Source organism: Sorex fumeus, unplaced genomic scaffold (assembly GCF_029834395.1).
Source record: "Sorex fumeus unplaced genomic scaffold, SorFum_2.1 ptg000081l, whole genome shotgun sequence".
NCBI lineage: Eukaryota > Metazoa > Chordata > Mammalia > Eulipotyphla > Soricidae > Sorex > Sorex fumeus.
Genome location: NW_026606138.1, coordinates 12,105,377 through 12,121,483, shown reverse-complemented (window position 1 = coordinate 12,121,483; position 16,107 = coordinate 12,105,377).

The following is a 16,107-nucleotide window of genomic DNA, read 5'->3' as shown; positions in this document are numbered from 1 at the left end:
GCAGAATAGTAACAGTGGACGTGAAGGACTAAACCACACTTGTCAAAATGGTAAAGCAACGCAAAAGCCCACCAAACTTTCTTATTGAAGAGTCTAGCCCAGATGACACCAACAGTACTGTAGTGTTAGACAGCCTCTCTGACAAGGAATTCAGAAGGGAGCTACTTAGGATGCTTAGGGAACTAAAAGAAACAATGGAAAATAACGCCAATAGAAGACAAGAGGATTTGAAGCAGAAATGAGGAAAATGCAATCGGAAATGTCAGACCTGAAAAATCTCGTAGGTGAATTGAAAAACTCAGTGGAAGGCCTCAGCAGCAGAGTAAGAGCTGCTGAGAATAGAATCAGTGAGCTCGAAGATGAAGTTCAGAGACTCTCCAGAAAAGAGCAGAAAATGGAAAAGAGACTCACAATTTGGGAACAGATGGCAAGAGAAGATCGTGATGAAGCCAAGAGGGGTAACATAAGAATTATTGGAGTCCCAGAGGTACAGGAAGAAAACCTTGATGAAGAAGAAACTGTCAAAGACATCATTGCTACAACATTTCCAGAGCTGAAGAAAACTTGTGACTACATTCAGGAGGCCTGAAGGGTACCAGCTAGAAGAAATCCAAATCAAAATACCCCAAGACACATTCTGATCAAAATGACCAAAGACAGAGACAAAATTCTGAAAGCAGCAAGATCGAAGAAAGAAATTTCTTACAAAGGAGCATCCTTAAAATTCACAGCTGATTTTTCTGATGAAACCCTCATGGCCCGAAAACAGTGGTGGGACATAGTGAAAAAACTCAATGAAGTGAATACCTCCCCAAAAATACTTTACCCAGCGAGACTCTCATTCATAATAGAAGGAACAACACACAGTTTCACAGACAAACAACAGCTCAGGAACTTCATAAACAAAACCATGGTTACAAGAACAACTAAATGGACTACTTTAAGGCAAGAAAGGCCCCTCAAATACACCAAATTTCAACAGAACAATGGGACAAAATCCCATAACAATAATCTCTCTCAATGTCAATGGGCTAAACGCACCAATTGAAAGACATAGAGTGGCAGGATGGATTAGAAAATTGAACCCAACATTATGCTGCCTGCAAGAAACACATCTCAATAGTCAAAGCAAACACAGACTCAGAGTCAAAGGCTGGAAAACAATCCTACAGGCAAACAGCTCCCATAAAAAAGCTGGGGTAGCCATCCTAATATCAGACCACATCGATTTCAGAGTGAAGAAGGTCATAAGAGACAGTGAAGGGCATTTCTTATTGATCAAAGGATCTGTACAACAGGAAGAACTTACAATAATAAATGTATATGCACCTAATGAGAGACCAGCAAAGTACTTAAAACAACTACTCATAGATTTGGAAAAAGACATCAATTGCAACACAATACTAGTGGGAGACTTCAACACCGCTTTGTCACCTCTTGATAGATCAACCAGACTCAATATTAGCAAGGACATACTTCATCTGAGGGAAACAATGGAAGAAAGGGACTTAGTAGATATATACAGGACACTTCATCCACAAAAAGCTGAATACACATTCTTCTCAAGCGTACATGGAACATTCTCCAAGATAGACCACATGCTGAGCCACAAAACATGCCTCCATAAAATTAAGAAGATAGAGATTGTATCAACAATCTTCTCAGACCATAATGTGCTGAAATTAGAAGTAAATCACACACAAAAACAGAAAACTAAATCAAACACCTGGAAATTAAACAGTGCGCTATTGAACAACGAGTGGATTAGACAGGAAATCAAAGAGGAAATCAAAAGATTCCTAGAAACGAATGAAAATGAGAACACGAGTTACCAAAACTTATGGGACACAGCAAAAGCTGTGTTAAGAGGAAAGTTTATAGCTCTACAAGTATTCCTCAGGAAGGAGGAGCGAGCACACATAAGTAATCTAACCTCACAGCTCAAAAGCTTGGAGAAGGACCATAAAAAGGAGCACAACCCGAACAGGAGAAAGGAAATAATAAAACTCAGAGCAGAGATTAACGAGATGGAAACCCAAAAAACAATCCGAAAGATCAATGAAAGCAAGAGCTGGTTCTTCGAGAAAATTAACAAGATCGATAAGCCTCTAGCAAAACTCACAAAGAAAGGGAGAGAGAAAACCCTAATAAACTGAATCAGAAATGAAAAGGGGGTCATTACAACAGAAACTACAGAAATTCAAAGGATCCTCAGGGAGTACTTTGAGAAGCTTTATGCCACAGAACATCAAAACCTCGAGGAAATGGATAAATTCCTAGACTCCTACAGACTCCCAAGGCTGAACCCAGGAGACCTGGAATACCTAAACAGACCTATCACCATCAAGGAAATTGAAATGGTAATAAAAAGTCTCCCCAAGCACAAAAGCCCTGGCCCGGATGGATTCACTAGTGAATTCTTCCAAATCCTTAAAGAGGACTTACTCCCAATCCTCTTTAAGCTTTTCCACGAAATTGAAATATCAAAAACACTTCCGAACAGTTTCTACGAAGCAAATATCACACTGATACCAAAAGCAGACAGAGATACCACAAAGAAAGAGAATTACAGACCGATATCCCTGATGAACACAGATGCAAAGATCCTCAACAAACTACTAGCAAATAGAATCCAACTACTCATCAAAAAGATCATACACCATGACCAATTAGGATTCATCCCAGGGATGCAAGGATGGTTTAACATGCGGAAATCAATCAACATAATCCATCATATCAACAAAAGAAAATATAAGAAGCATATGATTATATCAACAGATGCAGAGAAAGCATTTGACAAGATCCAGCACCCCTTTATGATGAAAACCCTAACCAAAATGGGTATAGAGGGGACCTTCCTCAACATAATTAAAGCCATCTACCACAAGCCTACAGCAAGCATCATCCTCAATGGGGAAAAACTGAGAGCCTTCCCTCTAAGATCAGGGACGAGACAAGGATGCCCACTCTCTCCACTGCTGTTCAATATAGTACTGGAAGTACTTGCAATAGCGATTAGGCAAGTAAAAGATATTAAGGGCATTCAGGTAGGAAAGGAAGAAATCAAGCTCTCACTATTCGCAGATGATATGATACTATACTTAGAGAACCCAATAACCTCCACCAAAAAAACTCCTAGAAACAATAGACTCGTATAGTAAAGTTGCAGGCTATACAATTAATACCCAAAAGTCCATGGCTTTCCTATATGCAAACAGTGAGAGAGAAGAAAGCAACATGAAAAAAACAATCCCGTTCACAATTGTGCCCCAGAAAATCAAGTACCTAGGAATCAGCTTAACTAAGGAAATAAAGGACCTGTACAAAAAAAAAAAACTACAAAACGCTACTTCAGGAAATAAAAGAGGACATGAGGAAATGGAAAGATATCCCCTGCTCATGGGTCGGGAGACTTAACATTGTCAAAATGGCAATACTACTGAAAGCATTGTATAAATTCAATGCAATCCCTATAAAGATACCCATGACATTCTTCAAAGAAATGGAGCAAACACTCCTGAAATTTATATGGAACAATAAGCCCCCACGAATAGCTAAAGCAATTCTTGGGAAAAAGAAAATGGGAGGAATCCACCTCCCGAACTTCAAACTTTACTACAAAGCAGTAATAATCAAAACAGCATGGTACTGGAACAAGGGCAGAACTGCAGACCAATGGAACAGGGTTGAATACACTGACATCTCCCCTCAATCATATGATCATCTAATCTTTGATAAAGGTGCAAGTAATGTGAAGTGGAGTAAGGAAAGCCTCTTTAACAAATTGTGCTGGCATCACTGGATGATTAAATGCAAAAAAATGGGCTCAGAACTCTGCCTAACACCATGTACAAAAGTAAGATCAAAATGGATTAAAGACCTCAACATCAGACCGGAATCCATAAGGTACATTGAAGACAAAGTTGGCAAAACCCTCCATGACATTGAAGCTAATGGTATCTTCAAAGATGTCATGCCACTGGCCGAGCAAGTGAAAACAGAGATAGATAAATGGGACTATCTTAAACTAAGAAGCTTCTGCACCTCCAAAGAAACAGTGACCAAAATACAAAGACAGTCTACAGAATGGGAAAGGATATTTGCCGAATACACATCTGACAAGGGGTTGATATCCAGGATATACAAAACACTGGTTAAACTCCACAAGAAGAAAACATCCAACCCCATCCAAAAATGGGGCAATGAAATGAACAGAAACTTTCTCAAAGAAGAAATCCGAATGGCAAAAAAGCACATGAGAAAATGCTCTACGTCATTAATCATCAGGGAGATGCAGATCAAAACCACAATGAGATACCATCTCACACCTCAGAGACTGGCCCACATCCAAAAGAACAAAAGCAACAGATGAAACTTTGGTACATCTACACAATGGAGTACTATGTAGCTGTTAGAAAAGATGAAGTCATGAAATTTACATACAAGTGGTACAACATGGAAAGTATCATGCTAAGCGAAATGAGTCAGAAAGAGAGGGATAGACATAGAAACATTGCATTCATCTGGGGGATATAAAGTAACAAAATATGAGATTAATACCCAAGAATAGCTGAGATCAGCACCAGGAGGATTACGCCATAGCTTAGTGGCCAGCCGGGCATTCAGCTCAGATAGAGAAAAGAGCTCCAAATAAAGGGTGTTTGGAGGATCCTCCCAGGAGGGGAGATGCATGTCGAAAGTAGACTATGGACTGAACATGTTTGCCACCCAATGCCTCTTTTGCAGACCACATCGCCCAAAAGGAGAGAGAGAACACAGGGGATTGCCCTGCCACGGAGGCAGGGGGGGATGGGGGGATAGGGGTGGGGGGGATATTATCCATGGTGGTGGAAAATGGGCACTGGTGGAGGGATGGGTATCTGATCATTGTATAATCGAAACCGAAGCACAAAAATTGTAAATCTACAACTGTACCTCACGGTGTTTCATTAATAAAAAATATATATAAACAAAAACAAACAAAAGCCACCATCTACCCTACTCAAGAAGCTATAAAAAGACATAAGTATCCCAGATCCCCTTCTTATTCATTTCCCAGGCAAGGTTGACCTCCTAGCTGATATATCCAGGGCCTTTTTGTTTGTTTGTTTGTTTTTGGGTTTTTTAATCTAAATTTTATTTATTTTTTATAAAGTTGTTCACAATAATTCATTACATTTAATATTCAAACACCAATCCCACCACCATTGTACCTTCCCACCGCCACATTTCGAACGTTTCCACCCCACATCCTAAATCATGACCCCAAAGCAAAACAAAGCATTTAATTTTTTATTGCTTGTTATAAATAATTCACTAAAAATGATCCAGTAAAGTTTTCTTAGAGGAAAGTGTGTGAAGATTGTTGTATTTCATTCTGGAGCCATTAAGCCTTTGTATACGAGATTACAAACAAGTTTGTTAAACCCAATCAAATGTTGTGTGCTACTCTTGGTACATCAGTGGTATAGAGTATGAGAGGTCACTCCAGAAATTCTAAAATTTAAAATATGATTATACAGCAGATTCATTCATGGGTGAGGCCTATGTTGCTCTCTCCTGGGAGCTTTATTTCTGAGTTTATAGATGATGGCCATTGATAATATTATATAGTGCCAGAGGCAGTTTGTGAGTGTAACTGTCAAGCTACTGGGAAACTCAGGAATGAAAATCCATGCCCCCTCTCCTCCCCATCTCTCAAGTATCCAGGGTCTTTTGGAAGCAGAAGAAAATTCCCTTTCTTTCTACCCTGGACCCAGGAGACTCCACTCCCAGCCTATGTCTCTGCAGGCCCACATCCAAACTGCAGACTCTGCTTGCTCATCAGTTCCCAGATCCCTTTCCACATCCCACGTTTATAACTCCACATGACGCTGTTTATGCCTTGATCAATGTGGCCTTATAACAACTCTTCTTACTACTTCACACCATGCACACTTATACCCCTGGTACTGGGAGAGAACTAGTAGGGACTGAAAAAATCAACAATCAGTCTAACACCTCAGAGAACTACCAGAGAGATGATCTACAAAGAATCGCCTTTAAAATATAGCTGACACACTGAAGAGCCACAGAAGTCCTCTGAGCTCATTGCATGAAGACAATAGCAAGGAAGGCTCTTTATATGCTCTTTATATGCTCTCAGATAGTGACTACAGAGGCACCATGATGAGGATGTTTAATGAACTCAAAGAAATGATGGTACAGTCCCTTAGCATTGAGACTGGAAATTAGAACACTACACTTAGAAATGACAGAACTGAACAGTATGGCAGGTTAAATTCGATGCTCAACGGAAGGTCTCAGCAGCAGAACTGAGCTTACTTGAGGGAGGTGGACGGCAGGGAGACATTGGTGGAGGGAAGCAGTCATTCTGGTGCTGGGGATGGTGTTGGAATGATGTATGCTTTAAGCTATTAGTAGTAGTGTTGAAACTGATGTAGCTCAGTAAAAATGGGAGAAAATAAATGAAAGCTACAAAGAATCTCTGAGCACCAGGCCCCTGGTCATCTGTAAATTCTTTCTGGAGTGTAACTCAGTGCCACCTCTATGCCCTCTTCTCAACTTGTGTTAGGATCTGACACTGTGACAATCTACATGCTTTTGAACATGGGAGACTGTTTCTGGGTGATGAACTAGCCAGTGCAGAATAGGAGAGCATGATCTGAGATAAAACTCAAGACACTCGTGTTTTTGTTCTGTTTTAACTACTAACTGGTGATATACTTTGGGTAAATTATTTCCCATTTATAGGTCTTAATTCTCAGAGGTCAAGTAAGATAACAAAAGGTCAACACCTTAAAACTAGACAGTTCTGAGTTCCAGTTCTGTAACAACAAAGCAGTTCTTGGGCATATTACTTAGTTTCCCAGATTTGATACTTATTCTCTATTCAATAGAGATAGCAATCCCTACTTGTCTATCCATAGGCAGAAGAGAAGAGTATATTTCTCTGACCTGTTTGTTTGCTCACAATTTTAATTGTTCTGTAACTATAGTGTTTTGAAATTTCAAAAATGTGCGTGACTTGATCAATTCCTTTTAATAAGGATCACTGTCACTGTCCTCCCGTTCTTCATCAATTTGCTCGAGCGGGCCCAGTAACATTATGAGACTTGCTATTGTGTTTGGCATATCAAATATGTCACAGGTAGCTTGCCAGGCTTTGCCGTGCAGGCGAGATACTCTCAGTAACTTGCCAGGCACTCCGAGAGGGGCAGAGGAATCGAACTTGGGTCGGCCATGTCGGCTACATGCAAGGCAAATGCCCTACCCACTGTGTTATCGCTCCAGCCCATAATAAGGATAACATATAACAATTATACCAACAATAATACATAAAAGCACAGCTTTTTTGGGGGGGGGGTCACACTAATCATTGCACAGAGGTTAATCCTGGCTCATGCACTCAGAAATTACTCCTGGCGGTGCTTGAGGGATCATATGGGATGTTGGGAATTGAACCCGGGTCTGTCACATGCAAGGCAAGTGCCCTACCCGCTGTGCTATCACTCCAGCCCCCAGCACAGTTTTTTAAAGATAAGATTTAGCCCACCTTTTTTCTATTTACAAACTAACAAAAAACTTAAATTCACTTTTGAACCACACTGAATAAATAGCTTCAAATCAATGGCAAGATAATCTTAGAATTGTTTTTGTCTTTTGATTCATCTATATGTTTTTCATATGTTTATATCTTACAAATAAAGTAGGTCGTAGTATATTTCTCAGTAATGAAATGAAAAGTTACATTTGATAATAATTCTTTGGTTAGAATCATCTACTAATGTCATCTCAAATATAAGCAAAAAATTAGCTGCGGAGGTAGCCCATATGGTAAAAAGCATTTGTAATCCCCAGCACTATATAGCCCACATACACTCTCAAGATTTGCCAGTTGTGGCCCCAATGGTTCTTAAGCACTGCACTGTCAGATTTTAGTATTATTGTGTGTGATCCTTTTTTTATTTATTAAAAAATTATTTATTGTGTCAAATATCTATTCTGGGGCGTAAGGGGAATAAAATTGACAGAGAGGCAAGATTGACTTTTTTCTTTGAGAGTTATGTGGGAAGAGGGGAGTTCTTCCAAGTGGTGATCAAAGGATCTGGGTGCCAATCCTTTGAGTACACAGCCAATGGAGCAAAAGCACTCAATGCTAGAGTGATGAGAAAGTGATGCATTTGGACCTTGTGGTTCCTGGGACAGCTGGGCTACCCTTGTCGGGGTACTCCAGGGCTATTCCTAGTGATGCTTGTGGGGACAAACCAGTGACAAGCACACGCAAGATATGTATCTTAACCTCTGTCCTATTTCACCAGTTCCTGTAGCTATAGGCTGTTGAGAAAAACACTGACTTTTATTTTAACATTACCTTTTTAAAAATTTTTTTAAAATTTATTTATTTATTTTGAATACCCATCCCTCCACCAGTAACCATTTCCCACCACCACGGATCCCAGTAACCCTCCCACCCCCAATCCCCATTCCCCCGCATCCCATCCTGCCTCTGTTGCAGGGCATTCCCTTTTGTTCTCTCTTTCCTATTGGGTGTTGTGGTTTGTAAAAGAGTTAAGCCTGATTTTCAGGGAGAAACGTAGGATAATTTACTTTTCATTGATCACTTTATATATAAGGAGATGTCGTGCGGCTGCGTAAGCGGCCGCGCAGTTTGGAGTAAAAGTCCTGGCTCCTACATAACCTTTCTTCTCTGTGCCGGGGCAGTCCTGGCAGTTTGGAGTGAGAGTCCTGTTACCGAATGCTTGAGCTGTGCTTGTAGAGGCTCATGGTCACTGGGGTTCCATCTGGAGGAGGCGGGATGCAGCACCTACCCCATCTGGGGCTTCCCAGTGATCTCGGCTCTCTTTGGGCCCTGGAACATTCTCCGGGAGCTGTGGAGCCCCCTCCCCCCCGCCGCCCCCCTCGCGGTCTTTCTTCTCTGTGGCTGTGTGCTGTAAAGATGGCACCGTGATCCTTTTTTTTTTTTAAGGAGAACATATCACATTGGCAAAGAAAGCCTAATCTGTATTTTCTTCAACTACTTTATTTCTTGAAGATTTTAGGGAACATAGGAGTTTGTTTTTTTCTTTAGTTTGATTTCTTTTGGAACCTGTGCTGATGGTTTACTCCTGGCCATTACACTGAGCAGTATTGTTGTGCAACTTCCTTTGGGTTGGCATATCTAAGGAAAGAGAATGACCAGTTCTCTGCAATGCATGCAGATTATAGGCAGCATTTACATAAAAACTACATTTTACATCTAGTTTTATTTGATTCTTACATGATATAGTAGCAATGATGAGAGAAGAAATGACCATATAATTTATTCTTGTTACCTAATATTTTTCAAGTATGTATTTCTATTGTTCTTATATTTTTGAAGGGGGATCTCCTAAGCAGTGTTCAGAGGTCAAGAGATTCTCTGCCAATTGGAGATTCTTAACCAACTGGGCCATTGGCACAGCACTGGATTCAATGATGCGATGCTGCTTGGACCCTGATAGTGATTTTGGGGTCACACCTGACAATGTTCAGGTGTCTCTAGGGCTGGTCCTGGTGGTGTTCAGGAGTGCATGTGATCTTGGGAATCAAACCAGGTATGTTGCATGCCAGGCATGCATCTTAATTATCTGTATTATCTCTGTACCTTGTTGTCAGTATTATTTACAGTAATGATAATAGTTATATTTATTGTGACCTTTAGTGAATGCCAAGCACCGTTCTAAGACCTTCACTTTAAGTATATCATTTAATCCTACAATGAGGTATATTCACTCCCATTTTGAGATGAAAACTTTCTAAGCTCACCCCTCGAATGGATTTGTAAAACCAGTACTATCTAATACTAAAGAGAGAGGGAGTTTTAAAAGAAATAATTGAGGTCCAGGGGACCTATAATATACAAAGATTATTGTTGGCATCCCGCACGGCAGAGCCTGGCAAGCTCCCCGTGACGTATTCGATATGCCAAAACACAGTAACAACAAAGTCTCCAATGGAGACGTTACTGGGCCCGCTCGAGCAAATTGATGATCAACGGGAGGGCCTTTTTATTGTTGGCATAAATGAGGCCTTATAGTGTCAACAACATTACTCACTTTATTACACTGAAATTTGACTTACTTCAACTTGGCCAGTTACACTGAAAGCCTCTAGCAGGTAGAAGAAGCAGTTAATGTTGGCAGTAAGTTATGTCGGGGTGTATCATGTAATAAAACACATCAGGCTTATTTTAAAAAATAATATTGTGCTTACAGGAGAAGATGGCTTGAGGTAGCAGGGGTAGGGATCAAAGGGTGGCGCCAGTACCCCAGGTATGCGAATCCAACCATGTGGCCTGCAGAAAGAAAAAAAAGAAAGAAAGAAAAAAAGATATTGTGCTCTCACATTGCATATAATAAAAGGTAAAGGTAAAGGCCCTCCCGTTGATCGTCGATTTGCTTGAGCGGGCCCAGTAACGTCTCCATTGGAGACTTTGTTGTTACTGTGTCTGGCATATCGAATACTCTCGGTAGTTTGCCGGGCTCTCCGTATATAATAATTGATGTTTAAATTTAAATTTCACATGATTTCTTCCATTCTGTGAAAAGAGATATTTAAGGTGATATGTAAAGGGCCAAACCATATGAAACAGCCAATTTCCAACCAATTTTCAATCTACAAAAACATCAATTTATGCAGCATAAATCTTAGAAATAAAATATTAAACACCCACAATAATTTTACTTCTTCTTTAAATCCCACTAAAATAAAGCAAATAAATAGTCTAAAAAGATATAAATCTACACCCACAATAATTTTACTTCTTCTTTAAATCCCACTAAAATAAAGCAAATAAATAGTCTAAAAAGATATAAATCTATACGGAAGTGAAAAAAATAAGAGAAGCCACACAATTTCAAGCATTTGGAGGCAGAAAACAAGGCAGATAAGTGTAACTAATTTAGCAGGTATGATAAAGTTGTAATATAAAGTGAAGAAAACTGAGTACCAATCCCAGTTGCATTGCAGACTCTTCAAAATGCTCAGGAACTGGCAGCATTTTCATTTCAAAAATACAAAGTTAAGTAAAATCAAAAGCATCGGGCAAAAAAATAAACCTTCTTGAAAGAATTCTCTTCTCTATTACCAATTTCCAGACAACTATTCCTTTCTTATTTCATCAAAAATTTGAAGGTCTATTCTCCAGATAGGATAATATAAGGTCTATGGACAGGGACTAGAAAGACATTTGTGGCATTCAGTGACTAATAAAAACAATTAAAGCTGAGAATGTCCAATTGCCTCTGTTGGGTTGTTTTTGTTTGTTTGTTTGCACTCTGAGGCACACCCAGCTGTGCTGAGGGCTTTCTCCTGTCTCAGTTGGGGGTAACTCCTAGCAGGGCCCAAGAGACCATATGGGGTACTGGGAATCGAACCAAATTTAGCTGTGTGCAAGGCAAAAGTCTTTAACTGCCGTACTATTGTTCCAGCCCCAAACCTCCAGAACATTGGCAGTCAGATTTTTGTCTTCCAGGCACACAACATTAGGTGAGTGCTCTCTTACATATGTGACCAGTCCTAGAGAAGAAAACACAAAAATAATTATATGAAAGTTTCCCCTAAATAGCTCCTTATAGAAAATTTTGCACTGGATATCAAATTAAATCAATCTCTTTATTTCCTGTAATTGAAAAAAATATGAATTGCTTAACATCTGAGGACAGCATCTACTACAGAGGATAGAGGACCAAGTAAATGAACAGCAGTGTAACTCAAAGAAGGTATGTTATACAAGGAGATTAGAATAAGGCCCTCCCGTTGATCATCGATTTGCTTGAGCGGGCCCAGTAACGTCTCCATTGGAGACTTTGTTGTTACTGTGTTTGGCATATCGAATATGTCACGGGGAGCTTGCCAGGCTCTGCCGTGCGGGCGAGATACTCTCGGTAGCTTGCTGGGCTCTCCGAGAGGGGCGGAGGAATCAAACTTGGGTAGGTCATGTTGGCTGCGTGCAAGGCAAATGCCCTACTGCTGTGCTATCGCTCCGCATAATATAAATTACCATTATCATAAAAAGTAAGAGAACAGAATATATTCATGAAACTAGAGCAGAGTGTTCTAAAAAAGGAACAGTTAAGACACATACACACATCACTTGTGAAAATTATAGGCATAATAGCAGAAATAAATATCTCAAAAACATTTTTTCAAAGACTTTAAAATAACAAATCAAATTACTTCTTTCAACATAAAAGAATAGTAATTTCAGAGATCACAGAAAATATGTAGGAGGGAAAAAATGAACAAAAATTATTCAAGAAAAATATTTTCATTGAAGAATATTAATTGCCAGACTGCAAGACTCCAAGGAGCACTGCAAAAGGGAGGCTCATGAATATGAAATCTAAGCATGCTTGGTTCAAAGAAAAGATCCAGGAAATAGAAGTGAGAACAAACAGGCACACAGAAGAACAATTACAAAGTCTTTATTTTTTTATTTTAATTTTTTTTCCTTCATTTTTATTTTTTTTAAATTTTTTATCATTTTTTTTATTAGTGAAACACAATGAAGTACACTTATAGACTTATAAATTTTTGTGCTTGGGTTTCAGTTATACAATGATCAAGTACCCATCCCTCCACCAGTGCCCATCCTCCCCCACCACGGGTCCTAGCATCCCTCCCCCCCATCCCCCACCCCCGTCCCACCCTGCCGCTGTGGCAGGGCATTCCCCCCTGTTCTCTCTCTCTTCTTTTGGGTACTGTGTTTTGCCAGAGAGGCATTGAGTGGCTATCATGTTTGGTCTATAGACTACTTTTAGCATGTCTCTCCCACCCTGGGAGGGTCTTCACAACACCCTTTATTTGGTGCTCTCTTCTCTATCTGAGCTTCCTTCTCACCTAGCACATGTGGCTGGCCTTCAAGTCATGGAGCAAAATTCCTGGTACTAATCTGAGCCCTTCCTGGGTGTTAGTCTCCCGTTTTGTTGCTTTATGTTCCCCAGATGAATGCAATCTTTCTGTGTCTATCCCACTCTTTCTGACTCATTTCGCTTAACATGATACTTTCCATGTAGTACCACTTGTATGTAAATTTCATAACTTCATCTTTTCTAACAGCTACATAGTACTCCATTGTGTAAATGTACCAAAGTTTCTTTAACCAGTCATCTGTTCTCGGGCACTCAGGTTTTTTCCAGATTCTGGCTATTGTAAAGAGTGCTGCAATGAACAAACAATTGCAGATGTCACTTCGACTGTACCTTTTTGCCTCTCTGGGATATATTCCCAGGAGTGCTATAGCTGGGTCAAATGGGAGATCGAATTCTAATTTTTTGAGAATCGTCCATACTGTTTTCCAAAAGGGTTGGACCAGCCTGCATTCCCACCAGCAGTGAAGGAGGGTCCCTTTCTCGCCACATCTGCACCAGCACCTGTTGCTTTTGTTCTTGTGGATGTGGGCCAGTCTCTGTGGTGTGAAATGATATCTCATTGTTGTTTTGATCTGCATCTCTCTGTTGATTAGTGATGTAGAGCATTTTCTCATGTGCCTTTTTGCCATTCGGATTTCTTCTTTGCGAAAGTTTCTGTTCATTTCCTCGCCCCATTTTTTGATGGGGTTGGGTGATTTCTTCTTGTGTAGTTTAACCAGTACCTTGTATATCCTTGATATCAACCCCTTGTCGGATGTGTATTTGGTGAATATTCTTTCCCATTCTGTAGGCTGTCTTTGTATTTTGGTCACTGTTTCTTTTGAGGTGCAGAAGCTTCTAAGTTTAAGATAGTCCCATTTGTCTATCTCTGTTTTCACTTGCTCGGCCAGTGGCGTGACATCTTTGAACATACCACTAACATCAATATTGTGGAGAGTTTTGCCAACTTTGTCTTCAATAAACATTATGGATTCCAGTCTGATGTTGAGGTCATAAATCCATTTCGATCTTACTTTTGTGCATTGCGTTAGGCAGAGATCTGAGCCCACTTTTTTGCATGTAGCCGTCCAGTTTTGCCAGCACAATTTATTAAAGAGGCTTTCCCTGCTCCATTTCACTTTTCCTGCCCCCTTATCGAAGATTAGATGATTATATGTTTGGGAGGAGATGTCAGTATATTCAACTCTATTCCATTGGTCTGCAACTCTGCCTTTGTTCCAGTACCATGCTGTTTTGATTATTACTGCTTTGTAGTAGAGCTTGAAGTTAGGTAGGTTGATTCCTCCCATTTTCTTTTTCCCAAGAATTGCTTTAGCTATTCGTGGGGGCTTATTGTTCCATATAAATTTCAGGAGTGTTTACTCCATTTCTTTGAAGAATGTCGTGGGTATCCTTATAGGGATTGCATTGAATTTGTACAGTGCCTTGGGAAGTATTGCCATTTTGACAATGTTGATTCTCCCCATCCATGAACAGGGGATATTTTTCCATTTCCTCATGTCTCTTTTATTTCCCGAAGTAGCGTTTTGTAGTTTTCTTTGTACAGATCCTTTACTTCCTTAGTTAAGGCGATTCCTAGGTACTTGATTGTCTGGGGCACAATTGTGAATGGAATTGTTTTCTTCATGTCACTTTCTTCTCTTTCATTATTTGCATATAGGAAAGCCATGGATTTTTGGGTATTGATTTTATAGCCTGCCACTTTACTATACAAGCCTATTGTTTCTAGGAGTTTCTTGGTAGAGGTTTTAGGGTTCTCTAAGTATAGTATCATGTCATCTGCGAATAGTGAGAGCTTAATTTCTTCTTTCCCTATCTGGATGCCCTTAATATCTTTTTCTTGCCTAATCGCTATTGCAAGTACTTCCAGTACTATATTGAACAGCAGTGGAGAGAGTGGGCATCCTTGTCTCGTCCCTGACCTTAGGGGGAAGGCTCTCAGTTCTTCCCCATTGAGGATGATGTTTGCTGTAGGTTTGTGGTAGATGGCTTTAACTATATTGAGGAAAGTCCCCTCTATCCCCATTTTGGCAAGGGTTTTCATCATGAATGGGTGCTGGATCTTGTCAAATGCTTTCTCTGCATATATTGATATGATCATATGATTTTTAGCTTTTCTTTTGTTGATATGATGGATTATGTTGATTGATTTCTGAATGTTGAACCATCCTTGCACCCCTGGGATGAATCCTACTTGTTCATGATGCATGATCTTTTTGATGAGTTGTTGAATTCTATTGGCTAGTATTTTTTTGAGAATCTTCGCATCCGTGCTCATCAGGGATATCGGCCTGTTGTTTTCTTTTCTTGTGGTGTCTTTGTTTCCTTTTGGTATTAGAGAGATATGGGCTTCATAGAAACTGTTTGGGAGAGTTTCCGTTTTTTCAATTTCCTGGAAAAGCTTGAGAAGAACTGGCAACAGGTCCTCTTTAAATGTTTGGAAAAATTCGCTAGTAAATCCATCTGGACCTGGGCTTTTGTTTTTGGGAAGACTTTTGATTACAGTTTCAATTTCCTTGATGTGAATAGGTCTATTCAGGTACTCTATATCTTCTTGCTTCAGCTTTGGGAGATGATAGGAATCCAGGAATTTATCCATTTCTTCTAGGTTCTCTTGTTTCGTGGCATACAGACTTTCAAAGTAGTCTCTGATGATCTCTTGAATTTCTTTAGTTTCTGTTGTGATATCCCCATTCTTATTTCTGATTCGATTTATTAAGGCTCTCTCTCTGTTTCTTTGTGAGTGTTGCTAGTGGTTTATCTATCTTATTTATTTTCTCAAAGAACCAGCTCTTGGTTTTATTGATCTTTCGGATTGTTTCTTTGTTTTCCATGTCGTTGATTTCTGCTCTAAGTTTTATGATCTCTTTCCTTCTGCCTGATTTAGGCTCTTTCTGTTGATCCTTTTCTAAGGTCTTGAGCTGTGAGGTCAAGTTGTTTATGTGCATCGTTTCTACAGTCCTAAGATATGCTTGCAGAGCTATAAATTTTCCCCTTAATACAGCTTTCGCTGCATCCCATAAGTTCTGGTAGTTTGTGTCTTCAGTCTCATTTGTTTCCAGGTATCTTTTGATTTCGTCCTTGACTTCGTTCTTGACCCACTCATTGTTCAGCATCGAGTTGTTTAATTTCCAGGTGTTTGATTTTGTTCTCCGTGTCAGTGTGTGATTCACTTCTATCCTCAGTGCGTCAT